Raw genomic sequence first — 18984 nt, 5'->3', positions numbered from 1 at the left:
GTATTGATCTATTGATTGATGTGAGGTTTTGCAAGAGATAAAACTGAAGTACTTGGTTGAGAAAGTATATCAAAGGGTAGGCAAGGCAATTAATCCCTTGAATATTTTAGGTGGGGTTCTTGTTTCATATTTTGTGAGTTGTGTTGATTAAAATTTAGCCTCAGAGTGTTTTTGAGAATTATTATGCTTAATCAGTTTTGTGTGATGTGATATACTAGCTTCAGTTTTAATATAGGAACTACTTAACTAATTTAAATAAATTAAAGAAGTTAGTTAAATTAGTTATTTGTAACAAATATGAGTTGATTTTCCTAAATTATCCTTTTAATCATGACTACCGTTAGATGGAAACTCTCTTAATATGTTTAATCGGGATGTTTTAGAGAATGTGTTGTAAATTTAGAAGACAAAATAGATTAAGATCTTAGTTCCCAACCAGCTCTTATATTAAGGATTGGATGTGATATATTTTCTTAAATGAATACTAGACTCCAAAAATATACACCTACGGTTCTTAACATAGGGCTTAATTAGAAGGTTGATCTTGATCCTACATATAGGACTTATTTCTTATATTTATCAATTTTTTCCTAAATTGCCCATATTAAATAATTAAATACCACAATAATACTTATTACTCATTGATAATACATCTATATATTTTATAAAGTAAGTGACTGCTTATTACTCATTAATTCCACATATACATCAATTCTCCCATTTGATATTTTTAATAAAATAATTTAAAACATCTTTTGAAATGTCAGTTTTTCAAAGAAATTTTAATTGATGGCATTTTGGAAAACATATATCATACTTATGATTATTACCCAACTAAACTAACTTTTATAATTTAATCAAAATAGTTAAATTTGTCTTATATGAAGGACGGGAGGAGTATAACTTCTCAGATAGATATTAAGAGCCAAGCGGTTTCTCATATTTAAATATTCAAACACGTCACTCTTGCAAGAATTTTTCTCATTTTTGGCTTGCATTGAAAAACGGAGTAAGAGAAATGTAGCCGATATACAGACTACATGATCTACAAATGAATCTAAGACTTCTAAAGTTTTTTATGCATGAAGTTTGTCCAAAATTCAATACAAACTATCTCTACAATATATCGTATATGATTTTTGTTTTAAATTTTGAAAAGGGACAATTATATATATATCCACACCTTTAAAAGAATTAGAAAAAATTTCCCGATAAGGAATCTTGAAATTACAATATTTCAATTTTAAAAGAAAATTGTGACAAAAATGCCACTAGTGAGGGGTTCAAAATTTTAAAAAATAAAAGGTCTTGAATTTCAAAATTCTAAGTTAGATTTATTTTCTTTTATGTTATTTTGAAGTGTTAGATACCTGAATTAAAATATTATAATTTCAAGATTCTCCCAAATAGCTAGGCTTTGGGCCTATTCCTAAACCTAATTCATTAAATAAAAAATGGAAAGTAAAAGCTTAAATGAATTGTAATTTCAATATTTCATTCAAGATATCATTAGATGCTAAACATTTTTTTTTAAACTATAGCCATCTTTTTGGCAATGGGATGTTTTTTGATTTCAACATCTCATTCCCTCATCTCCTTAGCATTGAAGGCAAGGATTCATCATGGGCGGCCCCTAGTGCTGGCGGACTATCAAAGTGGATCTATTTTGATTTGTACTTGGGCCTTGAATCTTGCAAAATGCATGGAAGAAATGGCAAAGACCACTCGGCCATCCTGACTTGCCGTTGGATATGGAGAGGGTGCTTTTATATTTTATACATCATTGGTAAATGTAAACGCATGATACATAATAGTAACATATGGAGTAAAATACACTCACCATCCTTTTATTTTAACTTAATTACATGGACCTCCCTTCTATTTTGATAACATACATTTTATTCTAAATCATTAACACCGTTAAAGAATATTCTAAAAAGATTCTTTACATACATTTTTTAGTTAAAAAATATTAGAATAAATCTTGTTTCTTACTTTACCCCTAATTATATTAAATCTGTAGTTTATGTTTTAATATTAATATTTATTAATAATCTATTTAATATTTTACTAAGTTTAATAAATTAAGACATAACTTTATAATTTTATTGAAAATACATATATACAATTGAAAAACATTTTTTACTAATATATATTTAAAAAATTACATCACAAGTAAGTTTAAATAAATAAAAAAGATTTATTGTAAAATAAAAATTTTTATTTATAAAATTAGTAAAATTTATAATATGGTAATCAATTCAATGATATAACAAAAAATATTAAAATATTTATTAAAATTATTTTTTAATTTCAAATAAAGATGTATAATATGTCATTAAATGATAATTGTTAAGTAATATTTGTATGAAGAAGAGACAATTTGGTCAAAATAATGGGTCAATCCTATGATTTAATGGTCAACTAACAGATGGATGGAAGGAAGTTGAATCTCAAAACTAGAAAAGAGGTTTGTACAATATATATTTTGATTTTAAGGGAGATCTATATAAGTTTCCAAAATAAAAGGGAGGTCTTTGTAATTTAGTTAAAGAGAGGGGAGGTTGATGTATTTTACTCTAACATATAATAAACATAATACTCGAGAGTTTGCCATGTAATATTAAACATTGAAAAAATTGACTTTTAGTGGTACTAGGAGCCATATAGTGAGTCATTGCTAAAAACAAAAAATGTTGACACTTAAAATTAAGTCACTATTAAAACTATATTTATAAACTAAGTCATGACATTCGTATTTATATTTTAACATGATATTAAAACAATGCGTTATTTTGTTAACGTTTTTTCTTAAGTTGTTACTTTGTTTCATTGGTTTAATTTGAGTGGTTAGTCTTGATTAGTTTAATGTGATTAGGGCAAGATAATGTGAGAGTTTGCTCCTCCTGTTAAATTGCACTCATAAATCATAATGTTCTTCTTTTTAAATGTGACTCTTATTTCTCAATCGTTCATCTTGTCCCCCCCCCCCAGCTTTTGCTTGTTGTAGCTTTTATCTGCAAATGTGACATTTCTTTCGGTTGAGAGCCTATCTGATATGCACTAGAATGAAAAATGAGTTGCTGAAAAATATTACATTTGGTTGGGTGAAAATAGATTGGAAAATTGAGCAATTTTACCATATTACCTTTCAATGAAAAAAATATAATATTATTAAATAAAAAATATGCTTTTTAATTAAAATATCCCCACATTGAAGCCCTTGTCTTTGACATTTGCCCTGTTTCTGCCGTAACAACAAGAAGGGAGCAGACAGAGCAACTGTAATTTGACAACAACATTGCATCATGATCCGAGTTTGGATGCAAAATTGAAATTCATTTAATAGATTCCAATTGGCTTCGTGTTATGTGGTTTTATTGATATCAATTGAAGTGATAGGGAAATTGGAATTTACGGACAACATTACACTGTGCTCGCCAAGTTTATGCACAAAATTGAAAGCATTTAATAAATTACCATTGCGTTTCGTCATTTTAACAATGGGATATATTAATGTAAATTGGAACTTGTGTTGGCAAATTTCAATTCGTTGTCATCAATTGGAATTCCTCCATACAAATTCCAATTCCATGCATGATATATCCAACTTTCACACAAAATTGCGAGTGACCTGAGCCATACTTGAGTACTTTATTATGCTCTGTCCCCCCCCCCCTGGCGGCAAGCAGAGTAAGTTTCTAACTCAAAAAAAGGTGACATAATATCAACACTTATGACAAGTAATGAACATATAGCTTATATACACTTGATATATATGTACATAGTCATTACACTTGTGAAAAGCTCGAGCAATCTACAAATATCTAAGCTAATAGATTATTTATAATGATCCATCTAGTAGGTGGAAGTTTAAGTAAAACATTACCAACACTCAAAACCAAAGCCATGACTAAGCAAGTAAATCAATCATTGATCAAATGTTACCAGCAGTCCAAAACTCAAACTCCAAAACTGTGCCATGCATGCCTAAGGGAATGAGATGTCAGATGAGCATACTTACAGTCTTGCACAATTGAAGTGAGTGTGAGTGTGTGACTAACATATTGAGGGATTGGGACGAGGATGAGAGGACGAGACCAACAGGGTTAAAGAAAGAAGAAGAATAAGCAGAAGAATGAAGAAGATTGCGCCAGTTTTCCTTTAAGCAACAATAATCTTTGGCCTCCCGACTCAGCAACGATGTCTTCATTTAGCTCTCTCTCACTTCGCTCCTCTGGTTTGTCGCACTTGAAGAAGAAGAAGAAGAGACCAGCGTCGTCATCTTTCCTCTCTCTAAAGCAGTCCTGTCGGCCATCAGCAAAAGAAGAAGGATAAGTCAGTCGTCTCTCTCTCTCTCTCTCTCTCTCTCAACACAACGATGAAGACGACGATGATCTTCCCTTTAATCAACATTTCAACGATAAATGGGTCATCGGCCATTTGAGGCGAGCAATTGAAAATTGGTCATCACCAATTTTGGTGGGAACCCATTTTCATATGTTTAAAAGAAAAATCAATCGTTTCCCACCACTTCTTCGAAACAAGCGCTCGCTGCACAGTGAAAAATTTTGATTTCCCATTTGCGTGCAGGATTTTCCTCCAACCAAACAGGCTCTTTGTATGGTGCAGGGGAAGAGAAAAGTTGTGGCAGTGACAAATAAATTGAGAGGTACCATTCTTATTAACAATGTATAATAAGAATGATGCTTATTAAATAAGCATTCTTATTTTCAGTTGCATTTTTCTATTCAACAACGAAGAAAAATTGGTGTATAGATGTTTTTTTCAATGTTGATCAATTAATTATTCGACTGTAGCCAACTCTAACATGCGTTAGCGTCTTACTTTTCTGGCCTTGACTTTAGAGAGCTATATGAATGCATTTTGTGGATACAAATGCTGATATGTGTGTGTGTGCGTGTATTGATGTATATATTGGGCTTAACTTGTCCGTTTTCGACATAGATTTATGTGATATTTGAAAGGTTGTTAGGTGATTACAATTATGTTTTGACTTTTATAGCTTTGTCGAATAATGTTAACTAAAGAATTGTTTGACAGAGATTTTCAAAGTTTTTGTTTGTCTTTGTTTGACGGTATACCGATTATATTGTCAATTATCATTCCATAAACGGCATGTCAATTTGCTTTGAGGGAATATTTGCTATGGAATAGGAAAAAAGAGTAGGGTCCACCAACTTAACAATAAAATTTACATGAGATTTTTTCTTATTTATTTCTTCTAAATACAACATACATGTAACCCAAGTTGTTTGATAAGGCACAACACCTCAGTACAGTATAATAATGTCAAATAATAAATCATATAATACTCTGATTTAATGGCGAATTTAATGATGGGTAACAATTCAGGAAAAAAATGTTACGAAGTAAAGCTTTAAAGGCATATAAAAGTTTAAAAAAAATTGAGGTGGATATTTGTAGGGTATTTAAGCATGTTATTCCTTACTAAATTACATAATTAGAGCTTATGTTATGTAATCTTTTAAATATTGTGTATTATTAGACTATATATAATTTATAAGTAATGCAATTTAGTTTAAAAAAATGACAACCCTAAATGCTTTAAAGTAGATTAGTAACATTTTTAATCTCTCTAAATTAGTTAATTGAGTTTTATATTAAGAACTAAAGTAGTATTAAGGAGGATGTGGTATTTTGCAATGGAGAATGATTCATCAAATAAAATTTGTATATCGCCTCCGGTTTTTGATATAAGACTTTGTTTGATTATTATTTTGGTTTTAAATATAAAATCCTAATCCATTTTGTCTCTCATATTTATATATTTTTTTTCAAAATAGTTTTTCTAATAATAGTAGTTTTAGCCAATATATTTGATTAATAGAAATATTTTAAGAAAGATAACACGTATTTATTATAAATACCAAGTTTATTTTTTTTAATCTATTTAGATCAGTCGACTAGTTTTTATATTTAGGATAGGAGGTAGTATAAAGCTATTTTTAGCAAGTTTTCAATTGCACAATCCACGTGCTGGTCAAGCAAAAATTTGCACAATCCACCAAGCTAAGTGAGCAGGCTAGTCACCAATGCGTTCGAGTGTCCACAGCATACAATTAACCTTTCTTCAATGTTGGTTGTTTGTTAAAAAATTCTAGTGATTTTTCTAAAATGTTTCGTCTTAGTTATTTGCATTAAAAATATTCATTGACGGAAAGCTTTGTTCTTGAAAAAAAAAAATTATAAATTTGAAAAATAAAGTGAATTGAAATTTTATATTTAGTATTAAAATAAGCATTTCTACTGGTTCATGCATTTATCATGGGAGGAGGGAGTTCTTTGGTTGAGAATTGTCTGATCAAAGATAAGGGTATATAATTGAAAAGGGAAAAAAAAAGAAATTAATAGTCTTAAATTTTAAAAATGACAAATAAATAGAAACAACTTCTTTGAAAAACAATTGATAAAACTATCAGGAGGGAGTAAATTGCTAGTTTACGAATTATGGGTGTTTGTAACAAATTTCCAATTCAAGCAACACTTCCATTTATCTCTCCTAGTGCTGGTCGGAGTTATTCCATCATATTCTTTGGGGACACAAATTTATGTTAATTTATTCATCCAAAGTAAAGCTGAATGATGTGGATATCAAATAACTACTATAATCCTAAGAAAATTTATCTTATTTTTCAGTCCTTTGAAATCGGGGTTCAAATTCTCCTCAGAGATTTCTTTATTTTTAAAATATAGTTCTCTTTCTTCCATATTTTTCTCATTGTAATTGATATGTAAATAGATATCCAAAAGTAAAATATAACCAATGACAGTTGGATCAAATAGAGGATTAAGAAATTCAACATCTTTTACCCACCATCCCAGTGGAAGAGGTTGGAGTTGTTTAAACACGACGTCCTGAATTTGAATCCATGTAAATGTAGAAAATATCATTGGAAGACAATCTCCGTTAATAATTTGATCTAGTTTGAATTTGAATTCAAATTAGTTGGATTTCAACCAGATTTACTATCCAAAACCACATTGGGAAAACTTCTCTAATTGGCTCACAGTTTATTTAATGTTCATATTTATCGATATTGAATGATTGGCCTTAAAAAGGGTTCAAAAAAAGATGAGTGCATTAATGAGTGAGTTATGATTTGAAAGAACGCAAAGATTACTGTTAATTGACTTAATGCTCACTATTTATATGTGCAAGTATCTATACGTTATTTTTCTGGTCTTATTTATAGGGTAAAAAGAGAATACATTTTTTGATCCTATTTATCTTTCATTTATATGGATGCACAATTTTATCCTTATTTATGGGAGAATTAATCTCCCAGTCCTTCTAAAATCAGCTATTTTTGAATCAAGTCCTTCTAGTTTTTTTTCTTTTTAATGAAATCCTTTATGTTTGCCCAGTTACATGTGTTAGTCCTTCCATCCATAAAACCTGAATATTCCGTTACTTTGAATTGACGGAAGTGAGGTGGCACTGATTAGGCTAATCTTCTTCCTCACTCGTGCTGACTCTCTGCGTGAAGAAAGATGTTTTCCCATACTTCTTCTGCACCCACTCTGATCTTGCAAGGAAAAAGAAATTCTTACAATCGATTGCCATTGTAAAGGGATTATTTGGTGAGAAGAAATCACGATCGCACATGGTCCCTGTGCATAGCCTTTTCCACCCAAACAAAGCCAATGGCATTATACGCAAGGTCTCAATTGCTATAACGGGAATGTGTGACCTTGGGCGAGAGAGAAATTTTATAGGATTCGACCTAGTGAGTTCGATTCTCATCAACATCTTCACTTCGCCATTGTTCTCATAGGCTCGCCAACCACCAAGAGTTGCCTTCCCTCAGTTGCTGCTATTTTCAATTTGAGCATGCTTCAGATGGAGAAACTTAAGGTGATCAATGAAGATTTTTGTTTATAAATCTCAGAGCCAAATTATTGTGCAAAAGTTGTGTCGTTAGATTTGAACATGGCTGGGTTTTGAATGTGTTTGCTTCAGAACGGTGGGGTTGGGCTGGGTGGGAAATATAGAGCATCCTTGTCTGGGAGATTCAGCGACGGTGGGGAAGAAGATTAGCCTAGTTAGCGCCACATCACCTCTGTCAATTCAAGGTAACAGAATATTTACGTTTTATGGATGGAAGGACTAACATATGTAACTGGGCAAACATAAAGGATTTCATTAAAAAGAAAAAAACTAGAAGGACCTGATTAAAAAATCGCAGATTTTAGAAGCACTGGGAGATTAATTCTCCCCTTATTTATTATCATGTTAACTTTATTTATATGAAATATAATATATATTAAATAGAGATAAAGTTGAAAAGTTGTTGAATTTGAAATGAGTTAATAAAGTTTAAGGTTTTTTTTTTGTTTGTGTGAAACATGTTGGAAGTAACCTATAAATAAGATTAGAGGAGTACTTAACAAATTATTTTTTTCTCAGCAATGTTAACTTTTTTTCTGAATCTAATAAGCAATGTTAGTATATATTTCATATTTTTTTTAAAATTAAAAGATTGAATTACCATATTTTTAATGATTCGAGCTAGAAAATTTTTAACTTCTCATGTCAGATTTTGAGAGCACCTGCTTTAAGAATAACAAAATCAACAAGTGATTTCAGTGTATACAAACCAATGATCATGAGGTGAGACATAGTAACTGTGTAGGAGTTTTATGTCACAGAGGGAAGATTTCCCTAAATTCTTCTCATCATCTTAGAAACCATCTTATGTTATTTCACTAAATAATCAGTGAGAAGCCCCTTACTCTAAACTGGATTTGGATCTCATGGTATACTCTGCTACAAGTTGGGCAAAAGACGATGATTTGTTCTCTAACAATCTTGATGGTAAGTCACACTCCTCAACCATTCCTGCATCAATGTCCATGGAAATTGTATGTAAATTAAAAAGGCACATCACAAAGTACAGAAACTAATAAAGTTCAAAGAAGAGTAAAAAAAGAATCTTAAGTGACCTTGATTGAGAAGAAGAACCATATCACTATCAAGAACAGAAGTTATTCTATGTGCAATGGTAATGACTGTACAGTCAGAGAAGTGTTGCCGAAGAGTTTGCTGATCGAATTATCTGTGGCAGTATCAACTGATGCAATAGCTTCATCAAGCACTAACACCTTCTCTTAAGTAGTACCCTACCAAGACAAATCAATTGCCTCCGACCCATGCTCCAATTCTTACCATTTTCACTAACTACACCCATTTTCACAAAAGCAATAAAGTTTTAGTTCTTTGGTCAAGAGCAACATTATATGTTTTTGTTCATGAAAAGAAAAAATAGAAAATTAATTCATCATTCCTTGTAGTTTCACCTAATTTTTAACCAAATCCCCATAGTTCTTTTAATTTAATTGGATCTTATAGTTTACTCAATCATAGGCATTAATCACCATGCTAGCAATTTAGTACTCCGATTTTTAATATAAGAGCGAGTTTGACTTTCAATTTGGTCATAAATACAAGAACTCAATACGCTTTGTCTTTTATATTTATTTTCTTTTCAAAATAGTCCTTGTAGTAGTTGAATATGTTAAAAGTTCTATGAAATAGTACTTCACCAAAAAGAAAAGTTCTATCAAATAGTAATTTTAGCTAATTCACATAATTAGCAAGGACATTCTAAGAAAAACAACACTTATTTATTATAAATAACTAACTTAACTTTTTCCTTAGTTTTTTCAAATTAGTCAACTAAGTTTTATATTAAGCATTGGAGGTAGTATTAATTAGGGCTTATGTGATTGCTGACTAAGTGACACATAAGTTGCCGCAATATACACGATAAAAAAGAGGTTCTCTTGAAAACAAAACGATAGAATAAGATTTATTTATTATTAACATAAGAATAAGAAATTACTATGCTTGTAATCATCTCTTTACACTACATAATCTATAATCTGGTTGATTTTTATTTTATTATCCATGTGGCAAAATTAATTCAAGTGTATGGAGAGTGAGAACCTAGTCATTAGCTACTGATGAGGTTTTTATTAGAAACTAACAAATTGCAAGTATAGGGAAAACACCTATAAATTGAGGAAACTACAAGGGCATAATTAAAAAAAAAACCTCAAAAGATTTAATTAAGAATGAGATGAAATTTCAGGAATTTGCGTATCAATTTTTTTCTCAAAAATAAAATAAAATAAAAGACCAACCTGCAGAGTTTAGCATTCCTTCTTTCTGTCAAACTACATCTCCAAGTTGACACTTATCCAAAGCCTAAAAGTGTGTCAATCCATAAAAGGCAAAACAACATTAAGAAACAAACATAAATATTTGTTTGTATGTATGTTTTTATCAAATAAAAGCATTCTTACCTCCCAAATTTGTTCATCATCGTACTCATCCAATAGGTCTAGGTTACTTCTCACTGTCCCTCCAAACATTGTTGGTTCTTGAGGAATAATACCAAGTCTAGACCTTAAATCATGAAGTCCAAGTAATGAGATGTTGATGCCATCAATTATAATTTTCCCAAAAGTTGGCTCAATGATCTGAAAAAGTATTTGTATGAGAGATGTTTTACCACTTCCTGTTCTCCCTACAATGCCAGTTTTTTGTCCTCCACGAAATTTACATGTCATGCCATGCAACACAAGTGGCAAATGTGGGGCATAACGAACTTTCATCATATGCATGCATACTTATATTATTAACATGTAATGATAAAAGCATTAAGAAAGTACTACCTCTAGTCTGTAATATAAAAAGCTAGATTACTAATTTTGGAATACTAAAAGAAGTTGGTTATTTGTCACAAATGTGTGTTGATCTCTCTAAACTATCATTTTCAATCATATGCATTGTATGATTAGAATTATCCCATGGTGGAAACCCGTGGCATTCAATAGAGATATTTTGGAAAAAGATGGAAGACAAAGTGGATTGAAATCTCATATTTAGGAATGAATCTAACCTCCTAATTAGCTCTTATATTGAGGATTAGATGTAATGGATCTTTTTATCAACATAACCATAGTTTTTTGAAGATATGTTCCAAACCTCAATAGATGGAAAACTTAAGTGTTATAAACTATTTGCCACAAAATAACCATAAAACAAGATCCTAACATGCAACATACGATTCAGATATGGACTTAGAGTTGAATTCATCACTAGATCACACTACCTGTAGATCACAAATATCAACTTCTCTGTGTGCTAGCCAAGAATAATCTAGTTGATTTTCTTCTATTTTAAGAGGAGGTTCACTTGGAATGCAACTATATTGAAGTATTCTTTCTACTGATATCATTTTGTTCTCCATCTTGCATAAAGATGTCATCAATGAAGCTTGTAGCAAGTTCAGATTAAGTCCATATGTAACAACTAAACCACGATACCTTTAGAAATAAGAAACAAAATAGAAGGTTAATAATTTCCCTCCATACCTCCTTTATGCAAGCATAGTATCTGTCAATTTGTTAAGCTAACCGAATTGAATTAGATACCTGGATTTATAGTGCCATTTGGCATAAATACCAAACATACCAGGGAGAAGGCAAAAGTGATAGAAGACAACATGTCCAAGCGGAAGCACAATCATTCCATAGGACCATATTGAACATCGGCTGAGAATACTTATCCATTAATTTCATGTTTATTTTTGAAAATCTTGATTGTTGGTCAAACCCCCTTATGGTGGTTGACCCTGAAATGGTTTCAGCAAAGTGTTGGATGATTGGAGCTTTACATATTCCAACTAATCGCAATAGTTCTCGAGCATCTGGTATAAAATATTGCTTCAGAATGACAAAATTATAAGGCATAGTTTGTCAAACATGCAACATGGTAAAGTATTGATCATAAGTAACATAAAGTTGTCAAATAAGTGTATAATCTTTGTTGGCAGAGCCATAAAGCCAATGTAGGAAAGCAAAGGATGTACACACAAGAAATATGTGAAAGCTTATATAATGTAAGATTACATGCTTAAAGAAAAATACCTGATACCAAATGTTGATTGATATCACAGGTATAAAGATGATGAAAACCTACCATGCAACCTGAGACATTGCTATTATATTACCTAGGAGCTCGATTATAGTATAGGCAAATAGCCTTACTTGATAGGGAACGCTTAAACCCACGGCAATTTAGTCTATAGAAGCCTACAAGAAAACAAAAATGAAAATGAAAGATTGTTAATGACTCAGTAGATTGTTCTTGATATATAGTTGACAATAAAAAAAAACCAACGAGATGAGAGGGACAATCAATTTGAAGGAGAAAGTTATCTAAAATACATGAACTATGATATTTTGTTACGATTTAGCCTAGATAAGAAAACAAGAAATAGAAAATTGGAAATTCTAGGTTTCTACTTACTCTATTAATGATTCTTCCACTAGGAATAGCATCAAAAAATGACACAGGGGCACAAAAAATGCACAAGTGCATTTCACTAAAGAGCATAGCTGCAATGTTGTAACCAGCAACAGAAAGAAGTATTGCTGTGGCGAGGATAAAAAGAGAACTTCCTACTAATATAGCAACATAGGTAGTAATAAGAGAATAAGTTGTGACTGGTGATTTCACATCTAATGAAGTGGGAGTTGCACATACCATCTAGTGGTTGCTACCAATTTGAAAAAGTTGAAATAGAATTTGTGCCAACAATAAACATGGTACAAGAGCCCCTCCATATGCTGTTATAATAAATTTCCTGTAGACTGAGAGCCCAACCTTACCTTTTTCTCTTTCTTTCTCATAAACAAGCTTGCCTTTTGGTTCAATTACATCATTTGTTTTTCCATGTCGTGTATCTTTTTCTACCTCTTTTTCTTCTTCAACTTTTGCACTAGAGATATTTACCTCTTGCGCTATGCTTAATTTATCAAATACTTCCCTCCCATCTAATGAATCAAGGGCAGATAAAGCTTTTCTATGGGCACCAATAAATTTCATAACGTCAATTCCTGAGTTAAGTAAATCATTGTACTTTCCACATTGAGTAATTTCACCTTCTTTCATCACCTAAACATTAGATATGATATGAAAAGATCAAAGGATACAAGACATGGTAATTCCTCTTTGATTTTATAAGGATACAATTTTGAGAATCACTCACTAAGGTAAGGTCAGCAGCAGGTAAGAACTCTACTTGATGAGTGATATAAATGACCGTCTTTGAACTTAAAAAGCCTAGCAAACATTCCTTCCATATAGAAGTAATAAAAGAGCTAATCACTATAATATTTTAACAAGTGGGATGCCAATGTAAGGATCATCATTTGAAAAATATACGAGTGAGCATATAATATTATACAAGTTAGAATAGCCAAATCCATATTACATATAGTAAACAAAATTGTCACTGCTACCTTAAAGAGGTTTGATCTCGTATGAGTATCGAGAGCACTAAATGGATCGTCAAATAGATATATATAAGAATCTTAGTAAAGAGCTCAAGCAATTTGTATTCTCTGCTTTTGCCCTCCACTTAAATTGATTCCTCTCTCTCCAACAATTGTCTGATCCCCAAATGGCAGAATCTCCAAGTCCTTCTCCAAGCAGCATGCTTTAAGGACCTTGTCATATATTTCCCTATTCATCTCCTAGCCAAATAGTATATTCTCTTCAATCTTGCCACTTTGAATCCATGAAGATTGAGCAACAAAGGCTTTTGATCCACATATTCTCAGTATTCCAGATGTCATTGTTGCTTCTCCTAAAAAAGAAGAAAGTAGATTAGACTTGCCTGAACCAACATTACCACAAACAGCAACTCTAGTGCCTTTAAAGAATTTAAGGTTTATGTTTTTCAGTGTCATATTAGGTGAAAATAAATCCCAAGAGAAATTTTAGTTAATTGCTTCAATTGCTATGTCAAAACTACCCTCTGGAAGCTTCTCTATAGCATCTGACTGCAAGTCATCGAGACAAAGGAATGATGCAATCCTATCTAGAGATACCTTAGTTTGTGCTATCATTGACATTGTGTCCGGAAGATTATAAATAGATTGTTGAAGCATTTGAAATGTTGCAAGTGTAGATAAGACCTTCCCAGATTCAAGTGAGATCCCTCTAAGTATACAAGTACCAAAAGTAATGACGGATACAAATGTGGGTGCAACCCAAAAGACAAAAGTGGTAATAGCAGTTGTAGAAACATATTTCCTTAACCAGCTTTCCTCTTTTTTCCTCAACTCAATAACCTTAGATAGAAACTTCATTTCCAACCCTAGTAGTTTCAGAATCCTCATGTTCCTCAAAATCTCAGAGGTGGCCTTCATTCTTCTATCTTTTGCTTCCGTTAACTTGCCTTGAAATCTTTTTTGCAATGTTCCCAAAGGAACATTTGTGAGCATTACAATAACAGTTGCGATAAAAGCTGAAATGGAAGCTAGCCCAAGATTCTTATACAAAATAAACAAGGCCAACACAATTTCCAGAATAACCATCCAGAAATGATGCATGTACCGCAAAAGTCACCAACTCTTTCAGCATCAACGGAAATGAAATTGATCATTTCCCCAGTAGTGCGGCCTTGCTTGGATCGGCATGAAAGAGTCAAAGCTTTACTGTAAATCATTGTCACAAGCAGTGCTCGGATCCGGATTCCAATTTGCTGTAACCTAAAGACCCTTTGCCTTTGTGACAGGCACTCTATAAGCTTTGCAATAAAAAATGCTACCACCAAAAGAAGACCTTCATTTTCAGAAGTTTCTTTGCCATTGAGGTATTGAACTAAGGAGTCAATGAGATATGGACCAACGCAAGAAGCCAACGTGTTTAAAAGAACAAGAATAGCTGTTACAATAATCTCTTTCCAAGCTGAGTCAATTAACGACTTCACCAGCTTAATTGTGGTCACTCTCTTTATGGTGCCACATTCAGCCTCAATTTTATTTCTGAAAGCAGAAAAAGCTCCAACTGCACTGTCACAACTAGCTAGTTGTGGAACATCCTCAAGGTCTAAAATCTTCTTTCTCCCACAATTAAAGGGCCCATGCAAGAGAAGGTAAGAATGCTGAAAATTCCAGCATTTGAGTAAGGGGTGACAGTTTCTGCCCCTTTGGTTTTCTTTGACTCTGACGTAGTATTAAGATCAGTGTTATCCTTCAAAAGAGGCTCCCGAAGAATACTATCTCCACCCTCATTTTTCTCAGACAATCCCTAGTAACAAATGAATGCACTCACAATTAAGGAGACAACATCAGAAATCAAGTACTGGATGGTTAACTGAACGTCTTTTCTATGGAGAAAAAAAAAACATCCAGCATAAAACAATAACAGGAACTTAGAAGAGATAAAGCGCACCAAGTTCTGAAGAAGAATGGAAACTTCATATAACCTGAACCGAAAAATGCGGTGCGCAAGCAAGTGAAAATAACACTGGAAGCAACTATTTTGAGCGCCACATCCAAAAGGGTCACAAACATCTCATCCGAGCAACCATTTCTAAGCCAATAGAAGTAAAACAATTGACACATGGCAAGATTAAATGCTGAAGCACCCAAAGTACTAAACAGAGTTCTCTTATGCAGAGTGCTTCTAACTCTCTGTTTGGCACCATCTCCAGCACCTTCTGCAATCTTGTTCGGCATCCATAAACCGAAAAACGCAAGTAACAATACTGAATGGAGAGAAGCAGACAACAAATGGAAGAAAATGGGTTTTAGGAGATGATCCGCCAAAGCGAACGACATAGCTTACTTGATGAGCTGGAATAAACTAACCGTCAAATAAGGAGCTTTCAGGGCCAGAGGGTTCAGTGGTGGATCCAATTTCTGGTTCTACAACATCGAAAAATGGAAATTTTCAGCTTAAAAGGAGAGGGAGGTGAGAAAGAGAGAGTGAAAGTTTAGATCAGATGTCTTGGGGATAAGTTAACGTGATGCCCAAGGGAGAAGCATGAAAACAAGTGAAGCTAATTTCCTGGAAAGGGATGAGATTCTGAAACAGAGAGCTTCGTTGAGAATTAAGTCAAACCTCAATGTGTATGCTGCTGACGGGGAATTGGAGAGAATATGGGATGAACGATTTAGAGATGTTTGGCATATGCTCCCACCAATGGTTGATGAATTAAAAAATACTCCTAATTTTAATATAAATTGTTGACGATGGAGTCGTTTATTCGTTTTGGTCAAAGAATATGGAATTATAAAACATCAAGTTGCACGCTTCAATCAGCAGAATATTTTAAACATGCATGCAAATAATATGTATTACTCACTTGTCTTAAATATAAGATTCAATTTATAGTGTAATTTTTTATATTTAGAATCAAAAGAAGTACTATTTTAGAGGGTCACATGGATGGATATAAGGGAGAGAGTAGGAAGACTGCCAAAACCAAAATATGTATATCCCAAAATGATTTCAGTGTTTTAATTGTTGATGTCATTTGAAAAGGTAAATTGTAACCTATTAAACTATTATTGTTGTTAATATTCAGTAAGGAATTTCTGTTCTTAATTGTTATTACTTGTAAAATTATTGTTGTCATTGATATTAAGGAAAGAAAAACTTTTGTTAAATTAGTTGTCATTGTCTTAGTTGTTGTCACTTGATAAGTTAAAGTTGTGACGTATTACGCCGTTGCCATTTCTTTTCTCTGTCTTTTTTTTCATTTTTCAGATTTTTCATTTTTCAGGTTTCAAATTAAGGGTATTTAGATGATTTTGCTCCAAAATTTAATTCTAGACTAACCAGCATAACCTTACAATGATCAGGCCATTTTGAAGTCCTAAATTATGATTTTTCATATTTTGAGATATCTTTACGTCTTTCTACCTAAAACTTAAATTATCTAGTTTAAATAATATTCTTTGGTTTGATTTCTGTAAATATCCCTAGATAACATTAAATTACACTAGTTCTCGTCCTTAATAGAAGAACTATTTAACAATTGTGAGTAAATTTAAAAAGTTAAATAAATTAGTTAATTATAATAAATATGACATGATCTCGATAAAATATTTCTGTATAACATTAGCATATATATAAGTTTATGAATTAAGTAAATTAGTTTTGAAAAAAATGATAAATCTAAGAGATAAAGTGAATTAAAGTCGTGTATTTACTATTAAATTTAATTTTTAAATATATCTTATATTAAGGATTATAGATAGTATATAAGTTAGATAAATTAGTTTGAAAAAATGACAAATATAAGAGAAAAATAAATTAAAATCTTATATTTAGAATCAAAATCAACTCCTTTATTAATTCTTCCATTTAGTATGAGATCGTTAGTATAATTTAAATCCTTTTTTTTTTTTTTTACCACAGTTGATAAATGATAACCAAATAGTATTTCACGGTCAACAAAATCAAATCTCGCTTTTAGTACATAATGGAAAAGTCATGTTATATGAGAAATGTTTTAGCATATATCAAGCAACACATTGGTTGTTAGTGCCATACGTACATAATTGTTATGAAACTAACCCCATAACCACCCCAACATTATAGTAATATAGAATAGACTTTGTGGAGGTGTAATCCACAAACAAACCGACTTTTGTCCCTTTGTTTAATCGCTCAAGTTGTATATTAATTATTTACTGGTATTAAAAAAAGGAAGAATTATGTTGAAGAACTTATCTACAAATTAAAGTTATTTTACAATAGCAAAAGGACAACTTAACACGCGACAAAAGTACCCTTAGATAATTTTTCGTTTTTGCTGTCATTTGCAAGATTTTTTAAGTGATCATTTGCAAGTTTTGGTGATCCATAATTTAGACCTGATAAAGCGGGTTAGTGATGCAGATACAAGTTAATTTGGGGCGATACAAGTTGAAAGTGGTGCACGCTGGCAATACCTTTTTGTAGAAACAAACCTACTGTTCTGTTACACAAGTGAAGCAAGCCAAGGACTAAACCTGATTTTCAAGCACAAGTTAATAATCGTTGTTCAATTCAACACCTATTACAAAACTCAACATTCAAAAACAAATAAACAATTAAAAGTGTTCAACAACACTATCACCAACAATTCAACATCAAGTGTTCAAAATCTACAAACAAAACACGTCTAAGCATCCAATCAAGTGGGAAATTTGAAGCATCATCTGAAGCTACTGCAGGATCGATAGAAATCTTTTCTTTTTCATGTTTATCTTCTGCCACACAGTAAAAAAAGAAGTATTAGTTTTGCTCTACTCAATTTCATACAATGATACAAATGATACAATCAATCTAATAACAATTTAAAAATAAAAAACGCAAATAATAATCCAGTAAATTTGACCAATAGTGCAAATATCAACAATAAACGACCAGCAATATATAAACGATAATCGACAACAATAATCCAAATAATTGAGCAAAATCGACCACATGATAAGGGAAAAACAAAGAAACAGAGCAAATATTTAGAGAAAATTCACCAGCCAAATATAAGAAGATGAGACTGAGGTCTGAGACTAAGGCAGGAGGATGTGAGAGAAATTTTTTTTTTTTTTTAAGTTTTTCAAATTTTATTATTATTTTTTCTTTTTGCCATCTAAAATCTTTGGTGTGGGTTGTGCTTTAGTCTATTTTGAAGTTGGACTTATGTGACAAGGGTGAGGCGAGAATTGATTTATAAAAAAAGGGAGCTATCCCGCCAACCCTCAGACTAACTCGTGGCGGATTAATGAATATATACTAGGAAATAGCTATTTTATTTTATTTTACATTTTATTATTTTAATATTATAATTTTGGACTTGTCCTGTATGTCTATGCTTCTACTTTAATGGGTGCTTAAATATGAAAATATTTTACCCAAAAAAATTTCTATAAAAGTGCTATAAAAATATTTTAATCTTAGAAAAATTGAGGGGAAAAAAGTGTTGGTATAAATTTCTGTTGGCTGTAATAAAAACAAACAAATATATGGCTTGAGTCGTGCCTGATACTATTTTTAAGAGATATTCTATTATATCTTAGTAATTTATAGAGCGGCACTCTTTAGAATTATACAAACCCTTCCAAAGAACTCATGGTGATAGAATAGTA

At 31.8% G+C, this 18984-nt stretch overlaps 1 pseudogene; it reads right to left on the bottom strand.

Moving 5' to 3' along the window:
* Window positions 1-8774: 8774 nt before the first annotated feature.
* On the bottom strand, window positions 8775-15825 carry LOC114749395 (ABC transporter C family member 3-like; annotated as a pseudogene).
* Window positions 15826-18984: the final 3159 nt, after the last annotated feature.

The sequence above is a fragment of the Neltuma alba genome, unplaced genomic scaffold (genome assembly GCF_004799145.2).
Source record: "Neltuma alba isolate B1F8T4 unplaced genomic scaffold, ASM479914v2 tig00006028_pilon, whole genome shotgun sequence".
In the NCBI taxonomy this organism is placed as follows: domain Eukaryota; kingdom Viridiplantae; phylum Streptophyta; class Magnoliopsida; order Fabales; family Fabaceae; genus Neltuma; species Neltuma alba.
This window is presented reverse-complemented; position numbering and strand designations above follow the sequence as displayed.